The following is a 19,911-nucleotide window of genomic DNA, read 5'->3' on the forward strand; positions in this document are numbered from 1 at the left end:
TCCAAAAAAACTGGAGCAAGAATTGGAACAAGTTGCCATGAGATAAGCCTGTGCTAGGTATAGACACATCTCTTCAGATGAATTCAGTTAATTGTGGTGAAGACAGAAACTTCTTAGGGATGAAGGCATTTCTTCCGGAAATCTGACCCCAAGCCAAATAACATTTCAAAGAGAACAACCAGCATATTGTGTTCCATTTGAAAACAAACTGGTAGCCAGTATAATGCTTTTAGGACAGGTGTAGCATTGTCTCTTTCAACTTTGTGTGATGTCAAACCTGCAGAGGCAATGTTACATAGATAGCACCTACCTCACTTTAGGTTATTTCCTTCTAAAAGTGAAGGTATTGACCAAAGGTGAAAGATGATGATTCTGGTTTCAATCTAAGAAATCAGAAAGCAATTCTCAGAGGAATATTCTCAAACTGAATACTTGTTTCTGAAAATGAAGCATTCTATCTATAATTTAGATTTTTTAAAGCCAGCCTTTATTTTTTTTTATAAATAACTCAAGGTGATGAATGTATCTAAAACTCCTATTTTCCCCACAACAACCCAATGACATGAGCTGGACTGAGAGAGACTGGCTAAGGTGGGATATGAGCTCAATCTCTGGTTTCTAGCTTGGTGCTTTAATCACTAGCTCAAATTGGTGCTATTAACAGAGAGATACATCAACTGCCATCTTCTCAATTAGCTCTACTCTTATTTGAATTTAGCTTTAGCTTATTTGCTCTGGTACAGCCAATTATCAACTGCAAAGCAGCATTAGTTTCTAACTTAAAAGATGTTACTGAAAAATTATACAGAATAGAGCAATGTATAGCAGTGCTCCTGTTTCCAAATGCCCAAAATGATTCAAATGGATAGATATCATGGCTGATGGTATTAAAAAAAACCAAAAAAGTTATTTTGTTAACTGTCAGACACAGATCAGTCATCAAGCCAACTAAGGCAATCTTTGGCTTGCAGCCTACTTTGAAGCCAATGTGAAAAGTGTCAAGTTAATTTATGTCCTGCAGAACTATTTCATTTTCTCAACTCTTTTATCTGATAGAGATATCCAAGACCTAGGTTGCCAGTCCAAAAGAGATATGAAAACTCGGTTATGATTGGGCAAGTGGGTCCATTTAAATTAGCTTTCTCAAGCAAATTTCCTTAAACAAGTTTCACACATTATAACAAACCAAAATAAGCGATCTTCTGGTCAAAAATTATTTTTATCTTTTAATTGGAGGGTATGGTTTTATAGAAAATGACTGCTAGATCTTTCAGTTACACAAGTTACATTTGTCATTTATTAAATATAAAGAAAATAGCCTACCCAATTCATTAAATATGGTTTAAAGCAAGGGTGTCAAACTTGATTTCATTGAGGGCTACATCAGGGTTGTGTTTGACCAACCCAGAGAGTGGGCGTGGCCAAGGTGGGTGTGGCCAGTTCGACATCACTCATGTTGGGGGGGCCTGTGGTGGCCCAAGCATTCTCCCAGTGAAAACAGGCTCCCAAGCTCCATTTTCGGCTGCAACAGCATCCTGTAACCCTCTGACAGCAAAAACAGAGTTTAGAAGGGCCACACGTGGCTCTCCCGAGCTCCATTTTTGCTGGCAGAGGCACTGCGGGCCAGTCCTTTGCTGTTTCTAGGGTGGCCCCCGTGCCTTGAGTTTGAAACCCCAGATTCAAAGGATTTCATTAGCATTGAAAACAGTTGCCAAATTGGAATAATGTAATAACTTGTTGAAATTTTTATGTAATATTCCACATTCAAGATATTTTTCAGGTAGAATGTCTGCTTTCATTGTATACATGTACTGTAAAATTCATTTCACTTTCAGTTAATCTACGGAAAATTTACTGAGGAAGAAAATATTTATAAAATTGTTATTTTATTCCATTGTGTTTATTGGTTTAACTTGATGTAGTCCAGATAGCATTGTTAAAAACTATAATTTACTAGACCTGTTAATAAAAATTTAGTAATGAAGTGATATAACAGAAATTATTTTAACTGGGGTTAGGGTTAGGATTAAAATATCAAAATTCCTCAAGAACCAAAAAGCCAAGAATATAGCCAAGAAGCCACCAGGCTCTCAAGCCACCTTAATCATAAGAGATTGAAGACTGGTCTATATTTGCCTATCTCTTAGACTCTCCAAATTCTCAGGTGTCACAAACTGAAACTAACCCACTCAGTACAATAATTTCATAGAATCATATAGCTGGAAGGGATTTTGGAGATCTTCTAGCCCAGAGGTCTGCAAACATGGCTCTTTTAAGACTTGTCAACTTCAACAGCTTTGCTGACTGAGGAACTCTGGGAGTTGAAGTCCACAAGTCTTAAAAGAGCCAAGTTTGCAGACCCCTGTTCTAGCCCAACCCATTGCCCTATTTTTGGATACCACTCTTTATTAGCTCTGTATCAAGGGGCTGGGCTGATTATGAACTATTTTACCAACCAAAAATGTTAAAGTAATAATTCCTTAAATGCACTCTCTTCAGTGGGAAGGTAACAGCATCCCATGACATCATGCTAATCAGATGACCACAGAAATGTCTTTGGACAGCGCTGGCTCTATGGCCTTGAAATGGAGATGAGCACTGCCCCCTATAGTTAGCAAACAATTGAGGAGTAAAATGTGTAGGGACTCCTTACTCTACCCATCTCTCTTGCTGCTTTAATTCTCATTACTGACAACTATTTTGCAAAAAATTAGAAAGGGTTTTTAGGAGGAATTATATTAACTGTCCAGCTGACCCTATTCCAGATTTCAATCATGCCTCTGATAGAATCGATCATAAATTCTTGCAAGATGTCTTGAAATGCTATAGCTTTTAAGAGTGAGCTTCATAGAGAGAAGAGATGCTGCCATAGATCTATCCCAAAATGGGGGGATTTCAAGCAATATCTGACTTGGTTACTGTGTATGGAATAACATTTAAAACAGAAGCTGTCCCCAGATCTGTTTTAACACCCCATTATTCCAAAACACTCTATAGTTTTGCACATTTTATAATGGCCACTCAATATAACTAGCCCTATTTTTATTTTTTTGCTAAATTTCTATTCTATTCATGATTTGTTCTCATAATTAAAAGATGTTGTAGGATTTAGATGCTAGAATTCAAACATCATGGTGGGAATAAAAACAGATATTAAATTTGTTGTTTTGAAATGGGTTCGTGCTGGTAAAATCAGATAATGAAATTCATATTTGAGACATTCATTTAATATGATGACAGATTATTTAATTATGTGGGTTTTGGGGATTTCTTTTGGAGAGCAAAGGTTTGTAATGTACATACACATCATTGGTGGATCAGCTCATGGATTAAATATGCATTTCATGTGGAAAAATTCAGTATTTAGATTAATATTATTTTTATTTGTCTGCTCAATGTAGTTTAAGATGAAGGTGTTATGTAAGAAAATGCCTTCTCAAAGGACATCTAATTAAGTGAGGACAAGGAAAACAACACCCTTGGATAAAAATAAATGGCATGTATGCAATCCAGAGCACAACAAGTTAGAACCCCTGAAGAATTCTGCACCAACTCTTTGAACTTAAGCAAGTCCAGCTTTGGTTGGATGGAAAAACATCAAGGTTGGAATAAATCTGTTTTTGAAACTTTATTATATCTTTAGACACATATAACAATTCTTAACCTTACTGCAAGAACAGAACACAAAACTACAAGTCAAACCAATCATTGTATCTAGTAGAGGAATCTGAATTCTCACAACCAGTCACAAGAGAACAACCTGTTCAGTCTCTTCCAGGCCTCTTGAAATCTTGTGCAAGGATGACTTTGTTATCAAGCTCTAGGAAAGGTGGGCTATAAATTGAACAGATAAGCAAACAGATAAGCAAACAAAACCCACCAAGTTCTGGTTTATTGATTTGGACTTTAGTCTCTAGATAACCCTGAAGCCTTAAAAGGAAAAAAAAGTGTTAATTAATACAAAATAATGGCTATTAGCAACTCAGCCAGATTAACATAAATCTGTCATCCATTAAACTGGAAGTACACCATGTCAGTCCATTACAAACTCAACTAGCAGAAGCCCCCCCCCCATCTAGTAACTTGATTTTTTTTTAAAAAAGCAGAGAAAATATTTTCCAGGAAAGTCTAAAGCAATTCTCCATGAGCAATTTATAGAGATCAGAAAGAGGGATGTTAAAAAGGTGCACTTTTTTCTGCATATGCCTTCAATCTTCATCCTTTGGAAGGTGCATCCCCTTGGCCCCATCTCCTGATTAATCTTTGGGGTTGTTGTTGTTTTTTTTTTTTTGGAGGGGGTGGAGAGGAGTGGTACCTGTGTTCTTCAAACCTCCTAAGAGACATATTACTTCAATCCAGACAGGCTGGAGTTCAATCCAGACAGACTGGAGTTCAATCCCTTCTATCCTTGCAAAAGCAAAAGTCAGATGCTATTATCAATTATTATGATCATCTTCATCCTCACTCCCCCCCCCACCATTTTCAACTTCAACCTACAATCTTCCTTCCCCTCCCCTTGATTGAGGGATGCAAAAACTTCCTACTTCAAGCCAGGATTAAACCCCAAGAGGCTTTGACTGCAGAGACCACGAAAGCCCCCATCCCTTTAGGCCTGGCTTTCCTTCTCGCCCACACCCCTGCCTGCCATTATCCGGCCCAGACCTTGCTCCAAAGCCGCCCCAGCGAAGCTAGAAGGCGAGCGCGGGCGTCTCCGAGCGGGAGGCCCATCCAAAAGGCTGCGGCTGCGAAACAGGGCTACCCGCCCAGGCCTCTCCAGTCACGCGACTCCCGGGTTCCCCAGTCCGAGCAGGCCTTCCCGGGGACGGAGTTGCTCCCCACCCCGTCTTTTGCTCCCGCCTCGCGACGGGCATATGCACACCCCCTTTTCCTCCGCGTCCTCCCCCACCCTCCGCTTCCCCGCAGGTGGCCGCCGCCGCCTCCGCCTCCGCGGGAGGGGTCCGGGAAGCCCCTTCCTCGCCGTAATCTCCCGTCTCCTGCGGGAGCGAGGCTGAACGGACTAGCCCCTCCCGCCCCCCGGGTTGCAAAGGGGCACCCCCGGATTCACACGAGGTTCCGGGGGAAAAAAAAAACGGGTCGGGAGGCAGAAGAAAGGAGGAAAGGTGGAGTGAGAAAGAGATCCCCACCCCTCCCGTGCCTTCTGCAAGAGCCAGTAGGCTTGCTTCTCCAGGCGGTTAGTACCCCTTCGCCTTCGCCCCCCATCACCCCACCCCGTTGTATTCTGATTTTGTGCAAAAACCCCTGCGAACCACCCCCCCACGCCCCACACCTCCGGATCGGCTGCATCTCTATCTCTGCCCCCATCGGCATTTGTTTCTCCTCCGTCGCATTCAACCTTCTTCCTCCCTCCCTCGGCTGACTCTAGCAGACCCAGGTTTTGTAGTAGTTTTTTTTTTTTTAAGGCGCCATGTTTATAATCCTCCATCCTATTTAAAAAAAAAAAAAAAACAACCCCAAGAATTCTTCTCACCACCAAACCCGAGAAGCCGCTTCTCCCTGCTTGCCCCCGTCCCTCTCCTTCTCTCCTTACTCCCTCCAAGCCAGGGAATAAAAGACGCTCGGGATTTCCACCGGGCGGGGACAGCGAAAGATTGGCTTTTTCGCTGATTCCTCTCGGTACCTTCTCCCCTCCCTCCTTCCCCCCCTTCTTCTTCTTCTTCTTTTTCTTCCTCCTCCTCCTCCTCCCACCCCGACTGAAGCCTGGGTCCCTCACCTTGTCCGGCGGCGTCTCTAGCAGTTGTAGATTCTCCAGGCGGAGAAAAAGAAGTTCGCGCAGGTTAAAGTTTGCAATTCCTGCTCGAGGCCGCGGCTGCTTCCTCCGTCTGCTACATATTTTCTCTCCCCATCGGAGTTTTATTGTGTCTGAATATTTTTTTCCCCCTCTCTCCCTCTCCTTCTCTCTCTCCCCCTCCTCGCTCCTGGCCGTCTGCACACTTCTAGCTTTCTGGGGTAAACAGGGTTTAGGATACAACCTCGGATCGTCGGAAAAAGGAGAACTCTAGTGGCGTCTGATGGAGTTGCCGTGGCTTTCTTTTCTTTTTCGTCCTTTCCACTCCCCCCCTCCCTTTTTCCCTCCCTCTCTCACTTAAATGTAGCGTAGAGATACGTATGGCATTCTAGAAAGGCGATTTTTCCAACTATTGGAACGATCTCTGTTGAGTTAAATGTGCAATATGAAGAGATGACGGGAAAGTCGATTGTTCGTTCGTTTCTCCTTGCCATCGTATTTTGGAAGTTTTTTAAAAAATTAATCATATTTCCGTGATTTCCAAAATTACGAGAAGATTTGTGGAGGCAGTAAAGAGCAATTATGCATGTCGTTTTGTCTCTGTTACACAGAATTGACCAGAATCATTGAATTTCTAAGCATTCCACGCATTGTACTCATGGTTTCCTATCTCTGCGGTGGAAGATATTTTTTTAAAAAAGCTAAGGTGATCATTAGGCGTTAGCAAATTTGACCAATTTAAAGGTGACAATTAAAAATGATGCAATCGATCGCAGTAAACCCAAATTTATTGATTTTTTTGGAAATAAAAAAATGGAACCATGGAATTCAGTAAATTTCTATTAAAGAGACATGAAATCATAGCTGCCCCAGGAGGGAAAAATGTATTCTGTGATCATTCTATTAGATGGAAGAGGATTTGATTGTGAAATTCCTTTCAAAAGAACAGAATTTGGGTGAAACCCCTGGGGTGTTGTGCTTTTGCACTTCTGTAGTTACAGGTGGACAAGGGGTGTGTGTAAAGGTTTCCTTTCATTGAACAATCATTTGTCTGCGTGCTTATAGCCTGTCAAGCTGTGTGCTATTCCATTTGATCAAAAAGAATTCAGTGTATTGAATCATGAAGAAATTCCTATGGACCACTTTCAAATTGCAGCCAAAGAATCTGCATGTTGTAAAAATTTTGGAAGTCATTGGCACAAAACAATGGTACTCAGTCTTTAGGTTGGTTTTTTTTTTTTTTAATGGAAGCCTCTTTCACAAAGATAAAGAACTTCTAGAAAAATTATGAAACTGAGTTTGGCACAGAATTAATATACAGGTTTCTAAAATAGGTGGGTTTTCTTATTGCAGATTAAGAAAATGTATGACGATGGAGGCTTCTTAATTGCAGTGTTAATATCTGATGCATTCTGAGTCACTGCAGTGATGAATGGTAAGTCTTCCACGGCAAGACTCACTTTGTAGGTTGAGAATTTATAAACTTTTGTTCTTTTGTTGGGGGATGTGGGAGATCTATATTAGACAGAAATAGTATAACAGTCTTGTTAAGATGTTTTTGGTTATAACTAGGAGGAATGCAGAATTTGATTTAATTATCTGTTGTGAAACTATTTTCAAAATATTGGGTTGATTTGTTATGAGTTAAAAGTCAAGGTAATCTTAGTTGGTTAACCATAGGAATTGTAGCTGACTCAGTCATACTTGCATAATCTGTAAAATGTGCAAAAAAAATTATCAGTAAATATAAAATGTGAAATAATAATATTAATAATCAGAAATTAAAATTGATTTGTTTCAGATTTTATAAACATCTATTAAAAGGAGTGTAAGAAAGGGAAATCTTTGTTTATTAAAATATAATACATATATTCCTAATTAAGGAATATATTTCTATTAACATCTTTGCAGTTTAATTAATCATGGAGATTATATAGATCATTGGGATTATATTGTATAGAGAAATTCTGACCATTTTTTAGAAGAGTACATAATATTAACTTTACATTTTATGAAGATGATGAAGATATTGGCTACGTTTTGCACAGGCCTGGCTGTTTTATTACAATTCTGATTACAGCCTGTTCAAATACAATGTTGCCTTGAGATGGTGGAAATGAAGCCAGACGCATCTGGAGAGCACTAGGGAAGGTGGGGGAGAGGAAGTATGTTTACAGTTTCCAAATTCCTTTGTAACTTTCTCAAAACTCTTGAAAGAAGCCTAAGGAATTTTTTTTCAAGCAGAAAGTCAAAACAATACTACTCAAGGGAGATATTTTTTTAAATGCTGCATAGAGAGCGTTTATTTGTTTCATTTTGCTTAGTTTAATGGTTTTGCTCTAAACTTAAATCATACCAATGATGATGATTTCATTTAGGTTTAATTGAGTAATGAGTTCCTATTCTTAATTCCTATGGGTCTGTTTGTTTGTTTCTGATATAGTGTATTTAAAATTTAAAGTGCTTAGAGATTGTACTTAGAAGATGTAAAGAAGATATAACATGTACTTGCATATTTATTGCTTGAATTTCTTATTGTTTATTTTGTATCGTACATACATTTATGTAAAATTACTGCATCTCAGTAAATCTGATGACAAGTATTGATACCTGATACAGTTTCTCTCTTTATTTTCAGTTATAAACCACTATAAAATAGATACAATTATAACCATTCAAAAAAAAATAAGGCACGGAATAATATTAATAATTATAGAGATTACTCAGAATTGTAAATCTGGATTGTCCTTATTAATGGTTTTAAAAAAATGAAAATAGCTAATTATAGATTCTATAATGAGGTTTTTTTTAAAAATATAATAAACTAAGAATGCCCTATTGGCATCACCTCACTTCCTCACCCTGATATCTGGGAGTACATGCAAAGCCTTTAATGTTATCGTACAGGTTGGCTAAATGAGCCAAATGGTGTAATTCTACTTTATTGTAAGCCTACATTAACAGAATCTTGCAATTTTCAAAAGTTCAAATCTCCCAGCGCTTCCTTTATAACATGAGGACTTGGTGAGAAAAGAGATTGCTTTGGAGCCTCCTTTTACTGCCCATGATGCAGCTGCTGGCCATGCCCCATGAATGTATTCTAGGCAGCATATCTTTTCCTCTGCCAAGGCATTTACACATACTACTTCAGTGCATAGATTTTTGAAAGGCTGTAGGATCTGGGCCAATCTAATCTCAAGGAGTAAAGAGATATCCAACTAGACTAAAACATGACAATAGAATATGAACAATAAAACAAGGTACAATCAAACTAAAAAAAAACAGTAAGTCAAAAAGCTAGGCTTTATTATGAGATAAAAAAAATTCACTGACACCATTAGCAAGTTACATAAAATTAGCAGGATTAGAATTTACATATGAAATGCATTAAACTCTTTGTTACAGAGGTTATGTCAGCCCTGGAACCATTTTGGAAGTCTTCAGGGCTGCCACAGCAAGGCTGGTTGCTGCTTTGGGAACATAGGGGGGAGGGGAAGTGTTAAGTTCTGGAAGTAACGAGGCTGGAGACCAGGGTAGTGACAACAGCTCTTTAATATAGGGTGAACCCAGCAACTGGCTGGGAGAAAAACCTCTCCTTTTATACAGTTCTACTGGAGGCTTCGTAAAACGCTATAGGGGCTTCTGTGCCGTTTGGGAGTCTATGGCTGAGTACAGCTCCCACCCCATAAGGGGAGGCATCGCAAACCAACACTAGGGGTAATGAGTTGTGGTATTGGATGAGCAGGCTATCACTTGAGAGCAGGTTCTTTACTGCTTCAAAAGCCCTATTTTCCGACTTACCCCAAGACCAAACAGTATTTTTTCCTGAGAGCCTATGCAGCGGTTCCGCAACGGTTGCTTTGTTCTTTAAAAAGACCGCGTAAAAATTTACCAATCCCAGGAATGCCTGCAGCTCTGCTTTGTTTTTGGGCGCTGGAGCCTTCCTAATTGCCTTAACCTTGCTCTCAGTGGGGTGAATTCCTTTCTTGTCTATCCGGTAGCCCAAGAAATCGACGGATTCGACCCCTATCTGGCATTTGTTTGCCTTGACTTTTAATCCGGCTGTCCGGAAAATGCCCAAAACCTTTCTTAACCGCCTCCCCAATTCCTCCATGTTTTCCCTGAAATTAGGACATCATCAGTAGGGAACTACCCTGGGAGCCCCTGCAGTAGTCGCTCCATTAGGTTTTGGAACAGCCCTGGTGCCACACTGACCCCAAATTGCAATCGGTGCACTTGAAGGCCCCCTGTGCGTTACAATCGCTTGGGCTTCGCCAGCGGGCGCTCACGGGCAGTTGTTGGTAGGCTTGGGCCAAGTCTAACTTTGCAAAGACTTGCCCTTGCCCCAAAGAGTGCAATAAGTGTTGCACCACGGAACCGGTAAGCGCTTTTCTGTAAGGCTTTGTTAAGCGCCGCCTTGTAGTCAGCGCAAATTCTAATTGACCCGTCCGCTTTATTGGGTGACGATTGGCGTCTCCCACTTTGCGTGATCGACTGGCACCAAAATCCCCTGATTTATGAGCTTGTCCAGCTCCTTATCGATTTTTGGTTTTAGGGCAAAAGGGACTCTCCTCGCCTTAAGCCTAATGGGGGCTACCTGGGGGTCTAAGTTGAAGGAAATAGGGGTCCCCTTGTACTTGCCCAGGCAGTCCTTGAAGACATCTTCGAACTCGTTAAAGAGAATGTCTTTCAGGTTACAGTCACTCCTGTAGATGCCAGTCACTCCCATGCCCAGGGCACGAAACCAGTCTAGTCCCAACAGACTGGGCAGAGTTCCTTCGACGATCGTGATGGGCAGGGTCTTCTTGTGTGGACCGTACTCGACTCGGACGGAGGAGGGATGCGATTCCCCTGGTAGTCGTGGACTCGTAGCCGTTGTGCTTGCAGGTGGCGCTTCGCGACAGACGGCAGTGACTTCGCCAAAGTGTCCCAGGACATGATGGTGATCGCTGATCCCGTGTCTACTTCAAGCCGGCACCGTACTCCCTCTATTTTGGCTTGGTGAAGATCTTCTTCGGTTGAGGCGCGGCCTATGACCACAGTTGTTTGGTTGGAATCCGCGCTTTTTGTTTGAGCCAATCGCGGGTCGCCTTGCCGATTCCGCGCCTGATTGGCCGATTTGAATTTTCGGCGGAAGGTTGGGCCGCTCGACAAACTTGAGCTAGGTGCCCTTTCTTCCCACACCGCCGCAGGTCGCATCTTAAACTTGCAGCGTTGGCGCTGGTGTTGACCCCGCAGCTTCCGTGATTCATCTCGGTCCCCTTTGTCGCGTTTCTCGGTTCGGCAGACCCCTTCCTCATCTTCACCGTCGGATTCGGTCTGAACCTCCTCCTGGTGCACCGAGTTGCCTTGCGCCGCCTTTGTGGGACAGGCTTCTGCAGTGTCTCCGCCGCTTGGGTGGACATTTCATGTGCTCTGGCTTCGTCCAGAGCGTGGCCAGCGTTAGGTTGCTCTTTGCTAGCAGCCGCCGCCGCAAACGGATGTCTTTGACCCCTCGGATGAGTTGCTCGAGGAGCACCTCGCCCAGGTCGCGGTATCCGCAGTCCTTGGACGCTTTTCTTAGGGCGGCCATGTAGTCACCGATGGTTTCGCCCTCCATCTGCCTTCGCTCTCCGAATTCAAACCGCCGCACGTATTTGGACGGCGTTGATGGGAAGTGGTTTTTTAGTAAAGTCTGTAGAGTTGGCCATGACACCGACTGCAACGCGTTGGCTCTGCCAGGGCTTCCGCGATATCAATGACCTCCGGACCACAGTGGCTTAAGAAATAAGCCCTTTTTCGGTTGTCTGGAACTCCTTGCAGTTCGTTGGCTTCTAGAAAGCTTACGAAACGGGTCATATACGTTCCCCATTTCTCCTTAGCCGGGTCAAACGGTGCGGGCGGAGTGTAACTGGCCATCTCCGCTTTTCTGCCCTGAGTTTGCTGGGTTCGGGTCTATCGTGCTTCAGCTCGGTTCTGGTTCTCCTTAGCCTCGAGATCCCACCTTCGTCGCCAATGTTAAGTTCTGGAAGTAACGAGGCTGGAGACCAGGGTAGTGACAACAGCTCTTTAATATAGGGTGAACCCAGCAACTGGCTGGGAGAAAAACCTCTCCTTTTATACAGTTCTACTGGAGGCTTCGTCCAATCAGCAACGTGCTGATTTCCCGCTCAAATATTTAAAGGCACAAACATGAATACATAACAGGAAGATAGAGATGATTGGGGGAATTGTAGTCAAAATCACATTCTTTCCCAAGGAAACCCAGGACATCCCTACGAGGTGTTTGGAGGGTGTGGTCCAGAGGCAGTTGAAGGAGGACTGTGATCTGATTGGACCTTGTGATGGATGTGTGACCTGAGAGGCAAGAACTTTGGGTTTTGAATTGGATGGATAAAACCTCGTTGTACCTTGATGAAGGTATCTTTTCTTTTATGTACACTGAGAGTATATGCACCAAGACAAATTCCTTGTGTGTCCAATCACACTTGGCCAATAAATTCTATTCTATTCTACTCTAAAAAGAAACTCCAGGCCTCAGAGTTTTGATTTTGTTGGGTCTGTTACTTGGAACCCTGACAGGTTACTGATATTGTGATACAAGCTTGTCATAATTTTTAACATTAAGAACTAATTATAAGAATCGTAAGAATTCTTATTATAAGAATTCAAATTATAAGAATTTGCTACTAATACTAGAAGTACAGAAGCCATTGTATGATTACTATGGAAAAATAGGCTATTGTTTTTCAAACTCGACAACTTTAAGATATCTGAACTTCAACTCCCAGAATTCCCCCACATCATGGTGAGAAACACTGATTGTAAACAGTAAAATGGCAATAAAATAGATGAAAAAGACTAAAAATCAGCAGATCAAACAGCAAATTGTCCACTAAGAATTTACTAAATTAAATATTTAATTCAGTTTACTTGATTGCTTAGTTCAGTGACCCCCCAATCTTTTGGACACCAGGGATTGGTTCTGTGGAAAGTGGTCTTTTACAGGCAGGGGGAAGCTGGTTTTGTGCACTGCCTGAATTCCTCATGTGCATAGATGGGACTTGCTTGGGTGGCCCAGTTCCTCGCAGGTCATGGATCGGTGTTGAAAGTTGGGGACCCTTGATTTACTTGATTCAGTATAACACATAGTAGCCACAGAAAGCAAAACAAAAACTTCCATTTTGGAAAAGTTAAATGTAAGCATACAGGTCTATTGTTATAGTACCTGTGATATCATTTCTAAATAGTTTGGTCCCAGAGACAAATTTTGCCGCTGTAGGTAGTGCTGGATTTTAATGTCATAAAAGGACATTAAGATAAAAGTAATGTGGTCTACCTTGTTATTTCCTTAGAACTCGTTTTATCATGCCTGGTGAACTTATTAAAAAAACACCGAATTTTTTGTTTCAAAGATCCCAATTTTTTTTTAAAAGATGTTCAATTGAAACGGGAGTTTTTCTAATTGAATTAATGGTTAGACAATTAGAAATCTGTTATGGAAAGTTGCTTTTATAGTTGACAATTACTGCAAGATTATTATATGCCCCAAAATGGAACTTGCATGCAGAGGAATGGCTGATGAAGGTGATACAATTAGCATAGCATAGGTGGCAAAATTGATTTGTTTGAGTGGAGAAAGGACAATAAATACATTTATGACTAACTAGAAGCCTCTTAGGAACTTTTTGCTAAAAAAGAAAAAAACAATTTTAGGATGGAAAAGTTTCCCTTTTCCATCCTAGAAAATAGTATGTAGGTAGTCCTTGATTTACCACCATTCGTTTAGTGACCTTTCAGAGTTACAATGGAACTGAAAACAGTGACTTACAACTATTTCTCACACTTAGGACCATTGCAGCATCTCCATGGTCATGTGATCAAAATCCAGCCACTTGGCAACTGGCTCATATTTATGACAGTTGCAACTTCCTGGGGGGGGTCATGTGATCCCCTTTTACAACCTTCTGACAAAGTCAATGGGAAAGCCAAATCCACTTAACTATCATGTTGCTAACTTAACAACTGTAGTTATTCCCTTAACTGTGGCAAGAAAAGTTGTAAAATGGAGCAAAACTCAACAACTGTCTCACTTAGTAACAGTAATTTGGGATCATCAATTAAGGACTACCAATGCATCCTTGCATTCATCTTTCGATATTGTATTATTTGTCTACTTTTTGGTTTACCTATATGCATTACATCTTTATGAGTCAGAAGTTGTACAGATGCATTATACAGGTGGTCCTCAAGTTACAACCACAATTGAGCCCAACATTTATGTTGCTAAATAAAATATTAAGTGAGTTTTTCTCATTTTACGACTTTTCTTGCCATAGTTAAGTGAATCATTTCATTTGTTAAGTTAGTAACATGGTTGTTAAGTGAATCTGGCTCCCCATTGACTTTGCTTGTCAGAAGGTCACAAAAACTGATCTCACGTGGCCCTAGGACACTGCAACCATCATAAATATTAGCCAGTTGCCAAGCATCTCAATTTGGATCATGTGATCATGGGGATGCTGCAATGACCATTAGTGTGAAAAATAGTCATAAATTACTTTTTTCAGTGCCGTTGTCGCTTTGAATGGTCACTAAATGAACTGTTGTAAGTCAAGGACTATCTGTAAATTTGCTTAGTTAGAAACACACACCTCCCAAGTTGAAGCTGAACTGGTTGCCACATGAGGTTACTTCAGGACATTTTCTTTAAAAAGTTTCTTATGGATTTACAAATAATGAATATTGACATTGTACGAAAAGAATGGCAAACAGACGAAGGATCAAATGACTCTTCTCACAGACAAGGCATTATTTTAGAGCTAGGTAGATGGAAAACAGAAAAAAAAAACCAATGTTATATGCCTTTTGTGGAAATGTCTCTTGCATAGCTGTGGCATGAATTTCAGCTGATAAAGTTGGAGGAAGTAGAAAATAATTCAGGTGATTTTTGTGTTGACTGACTGTTTTCTTTTGGACTAATAAAATCTAGCAAGCAAGTTGACTGGCAGAACGAGTTTGAGTTCTTTTTAGATTTTGTGAAAGATAAGGAATTAGAAGTAATTCATTTTATAGGACATTCCAACTGGATATTCAGCTGGTGATTTATCTGCCCCAACTGGAATGGGTACAGGTAATCCTTGACTTCCTACTGTAATTAAGCCCAGAATTATGTTTATATAGTGTGTTGGTCATAATGTGGACTGCTTGCCAAGCATTCAAAATGCAGTTGCATGTTTCAGAAGGGGGCCACTGATCAGAACTTTAAATCAGGGTCATTAGTATCTTTAAGGGATTCTGCCATACTTAGAAAGGTTGCTAAACTACTAGTCATAAGTCAAGGATTACCTATAATCCATTTCTGTTCTGTCTTTAAATAGTCAGCATACTTATCCCACTGTGGCCTTCCATCAGCTATGACTCCTTACTTGGCTCAGCTGTGCTGTTCACTTCTGTCTTTAATTTTATAGACAAATACAAAGATGGATCCCAAATGAAGTCGGTAAGTAATGTGGATCTCAGATGCATGTGAATGAATAGGGTTACCAGATCTGTTCTGCAAAACTTTGGATGTTCCCTAAATCAGGGGTCTTCAACCTCAGCAAAGCTGGCTGAGGAATTCTGGGAGTTGAAGTCCACAAGTCTTAAAGTTGTCAAGGTTGGAGACCCCTGCCCTAGATGACAAGAAAGAGAATCTCTTTACTCACATCAAGCAAAATTATGGGAGCTAAAGTCCACACATATCTTGAAGTTTCCAAAGCTGAGAAACACTGGGTTAAATGGTGTTTATTTATTTATTTATTTATTTATTTATTTATTTATCAAATTTATAAGGTCTTCCGTCTCACAAATGTGAGTCTGAGTGGTTTGCAAGGAAACTAACAATTTCTGGTAAAACCTTTTTAAAGCCATTCAAAATCATTAACTTAAATAGACACATGATTGGGAGAGAATGCATCAGAATTTAACACATGGTGCAACCAATGTGCTTTCCGTGAAAGGTTTATTTTTAGCACACGTTTCTTTCCCTCCAATTTGATGTTAATAAAATTTATGCAGCTTCCCTGTTGCCTCCAAATTGGTTCTCCCCTCAATATAGCTTTATATGGAATAGAGCCTCCCAAGAATGGCTTGCTAACCCTAACCTCCAAGTTAATTGGACTACAACTTCCATAATTCCGACTGGAAACGGTTGATGTAATGCATTCCATATGTACAAAATATACAATGAAGTTTTTTCAGCAAAAGAATGAGATAAAGTCTCCAGGAAACCTCATATTCCCTCAGAGAGGTTGGCATCTGTATGCATTATTTCTTTTTTAAATACGTTCTGCTTTGCGAGGTATATGCATGTTAGTTTAAACCCCATATATCTCCCTTTCAACAACTGAGCTGTTACCATTTGCAGTGTTTCAGTCACTTGTTCAGTATATTTTCTTGGCCCCTGCGTGGGAGGGGGGTCCCCTTTTCTGCTATTTTACTGTTGTTTATTGCTGTTATTCCAAGGGATGTCATGCTTGATACGAACTGCTATTTTTGAATAAGTGCCCAACAGAGAGAAGCTTTGACACCAGGTTCCTGAGGTTAGCATGGACTCCTGGTTGAGAGTTTTATTCTTTTACTGATTAACCTGCTTCACGGCTGACTTGTTTCTTTGGGATCATACTGTGCTCTTGAACGGAGCATAATGCAAGCCAATAAGAAGTTTGGTTGAACTTGGAAAGATGCCAGATTTCTTGAACCATTAATCTCCAAAATTTCAGAGCCTGTGGGACAAAGCTGAAAACAATGGTGGCTTAGTTGCTTAGTTCAAGATCTCCCAGGCTTAGAATCATCCATTCATAAGATATTAAAATTCCTATTAATTTACAACTTCAGACCATATCTTGGAGGTACACTTAGCCAGGTAAAGTGAATAGTAGGGCTTCTATTGCACCCTAATTCTTTTATTGTTCAATAAGATACTTTGGGGAGCCTGAGCCGTAGTCAATTCAGTGTACTAGAACTTCAGAGTAATAGATCCAAATTTAGTTAATGCAGCAGATCAAATTTTCAGTAGGATTTCCGTCTGAAATAACATTGCATTTGAAGTACTCCAGCAAAGGGAGCAAAATTCATGTTAATCTTTTTGTAATTTTCCATCTGTAGCTATTTGCTGAATGATATAAGGTCAAAAATGAGATAAATTTTTGTGGTGAAATCCTTTTGAAAATAACATAACTTCTCCCCCAATAATCCATTTAAATAATGTTTTGCTACAATTCACAGAGAAAATAAATTAAGTATTAGAGTACATCTGGCATACCATAGTTATTTGTTAAATTTATATCCTGCTTTTCAGTCCTCAGGAGGATGTATACAGCACTCGTTTCTCTATTTTTAAATATTTTATTAAAACTTATAACAGATAAAAGATTTAAAAAATGCCAAAAACTCCTAAAAGACTAAAACAAAAATAAGAGGTGCAGAAAATTAATAATAATAATAAAAATAAAAATAAAGGAAATTTATAAAGAAAAATGACACATCTGGAAAATTGAGAAGCTCCTTTAAGATGGACTTCAGTATGAGTCCAAAAATGTGAAAGAACAAATCTATGGTTCCAGTGACCGACTCAGTTTGGATCCTGCAACATTATCCTGGGACACATATATTTGCCTTCATTCACAATCACAGAAATATATAAAACTATGAAGCCCCTCTTCATTCCAAAACATATGAACAATTTTAGTAACTAAATCATAATTCTAATTACACTTTTGCTGTTTATTTGCCCCCTCCTAAATTTAAGTCCTTAAACTTATATTTAAAACTTTCACTAAGGATGTTTTTAAAAAGTATCCTGGTGTTTCCAGACTTGATCCAAAAATTCCTAATAACTGGAGAAAAAAACACAGTTAAGCAATTTTAGTGAGTAATTAGAAAAGAAAATATGTGAACCTGGTGTCCTTTTCAAGGTGCAGACACTGAGCAAGATGGCTATTCCCTTCTCTCCCACTCTTCAAAATCCACTTGAGATCGTTGTTTTGCAGACCTCCTTGCAATAATCTGGAACACTTGTGGGTAATTCTCAAGTCCATGATTATCCTTGTCCAGGGAGAAATTTCAAAGTACTTGTCTACATAGCCTGTTCTTCATTCTGTTGTAGTCATCTGCTTTTAACAGAACTGTCTTCAAGTCGTCATTTCTTCTCCAGAAGTCCCATAACACTTCTCTTCATTCCTTCTTCAAAAGGAATTCTTCCTTCTGTTTGGTTATTGAATTTTTAACTATCATTTTAGTTTTCTCTTTATTGGTTTTAAGTCCAGACACTTCCCCAAATCTTTCTGTTTCTTGTATTAGGGTGACACCAGATTCCAAAGGCTCTTCAATGATGAATACTATGTCATCCATGAAGGCCTGTATTTTAAACTCTTCTCCTTTAACTTTTGTTCCTTTTATTCCTCGGTTTAGGAATACTTCTAATGTTAAGATAAAAAGGAGTGGCGACAGTGGACATCCTTGGTGTACCCCTTTGGTTATTTGGAAGGTATTAGTGGTATCTCCATTTATTATTACTTTTGCCTTTTGCATCGAGTAAATTGCCTCTATTATATTTTCGAATTTAGTTCCCATTTTCATATTTCTAATTTGCCTTATCATAAATTGCCAATTGAGGTTATTGAAGGCCTTTTGGGCATCCAGGAAAACAAGGGCCATTTGTTTCCCTGGGTGCGCTTCGTAATATTCCAGTATGTCTATTATTCAGAACATATTGAGTTAAGGATGTTGGCTTCCCAAAAGCACACAGTCATAACTCGAATTTCCCTGTCCTAATCCACCAACCTAACCATAATTTTCCCTTCAAGGATCTGTCTTCTGAATATGACCCCAGAATATCTAACCAATGGAAATTATGATCATTGTAGACATCACAGTTAGGGTAGAAGTTGCCAAATTTTTTTGTTCACAGGACCTTTAATATCACAATAATTTTTTCATGGCACCTTTAGGACAAAATTGTGAACTACTTCAAGTTAGTAGTTCATGTGATGTCTGACAGAAGTTGAATATCACTGTGTTTCTGTTGAAAATTTAAAATATCTTTGCCCTTGTGAGTTAGCTGCACTCCATAGAGTTTGGGAACTGGAGAGAGGAAAAACTGATGAGTTTGAGTTGTTAAATGTTTCTTTAGTTCTTGGCCAACACAACCCCATGTCTTTGAAGTCATTCACTAAAGGATAAGTTCTTGAAGCAAGTATCCTGATAATTTTTTGATGTCTTCCATTTTTAACAATGTGCTAATCCTGTATACAGATAGTCCTCAACTTCATTCATACTCATTTCATGACTGTTTGAAGTTACAACAGCATTCTTTATGATTTATCCTTATGATTTATATTGATATATTGACCATCATTTGTGTTGTAAATGTTGTACCTTGATGAACGTATCTTTTCTTTTATGTACACTGGGAGCATATGCACCAAGACAAATTCCTTGTGTGTCCAATCACACTTGGCCAATAAATATTCTATTCTATTCTATTCATTGAAAATAGTGACATACAACCATTTTTCAGATGTATGACTGTTGCAGCATTTCAGTGGTCATATGATCAAAATTCAGATGCTTGGCAACTGAATTATATTTATGACAATTGCAATGTCCCAGTAATGTGGTCACCTTTTGCGACCTTCTGACAAGCAAAGTCAATGGGGAAGCCAAATTCACTTAATAACCATGTTACTAACTTAATACACTTCAGCGGTTCATTTAACATCTGTGGCAAGAAAGGTCATAAAATGGGGCAAAATTCACCTAACAACTGCCTCGCTTTAGCAACAGTAATTTTAGGCTCAATTGGGGTTATAAAGGACTATCTGTATTTAATTATTCATATCTTCATGGCAGTTTATTCTTGAGTTCCCCGCCTAATTCCAAATGAATATATATACATACATACATACATACATACATACATACATACATACATACATATATAAACAGCAGTTGCAAACATTAAACATTTTCAATCTTGACAACGTTAAAAAAGTTTTAGTGATTGCACCTGGAATATTCATCCCAGGCTCATTCATTTAAAGGAAATAGAAATTCATTGCAGGATATGGCTGACATGCCTCAAGGGCTTGATAAGTGTCATTGTGGTGTGTGTTTTTTCTTTTTTTTTCTTTTGGCATGCATGG

At 39.7% G+C, this 19,911-nt stretch overlaps 2 protein-coding genes across 14 annotated transcripts in view; one reads left to right on the forward strand and one right to left on the reverse strand.

Moving 5' to 3' along the window:
- Positions 1–5,971, reverse strand: part of ZMYND11 (zinc finger MYND-type containing 11) — a 124,765-nt gene extending 118,794 nt beyond the window's left edge. For 2 of the 11 annotated variants that reach the window (XM_058179756.1, XM_058179754.1), the window contains exon 1: positions 5,732–5,967. The gene's annotated coding sequence lies outside the window, so the exon portion shown is untranslated. Of the gene's footprint in view, positions 1–5,731 lie in introns of all 11 variants that reach the window. The other 9 variants (XM_058179761.1, XM_058179758.1, XM_058179763.1 and 6 more) reach the window with 6 other exon arrangements.
- Positions 4,919–19,911, forward strand: part of VIPR2 (vasoactive intestinal peptide receptor 2) — a 224,647-nt gene continuing 209,654 nt past the window's right edge. Inside the window, exons 1-2 of one of the 3 annotated variants that reach the window (XM_058179768.1) lie at positions 4,919–5,191; positions 7,100–7,181. The gene's annotated coding sequence lies outside the window, so the exon portion shown is untranslated. Of the gene's footprint in view, positions 5,192–5,305; positions 5,393–7,099; positions 7,182–19,911 lie in introns of those variants that run through there. The other 2 variants (XM_058179769.1, XM_058179771.1) reach the window with 2 other exon arrangements.

This window comes from Ahaetulla prasina, chromosome 4 (assembly GCF_028640845.1).
Source record: "Ahaetulla prasina isolate Xishuangbanna chromosome 4, ASM2864084v1, whole genome shotgun sequence".
Lineage (NCBI taxonomy): Eukaryota > Metazoa > Chordata > Lepidosauria > Squamata > Colubridae > Ahaetulla > Ahaetulla prasina.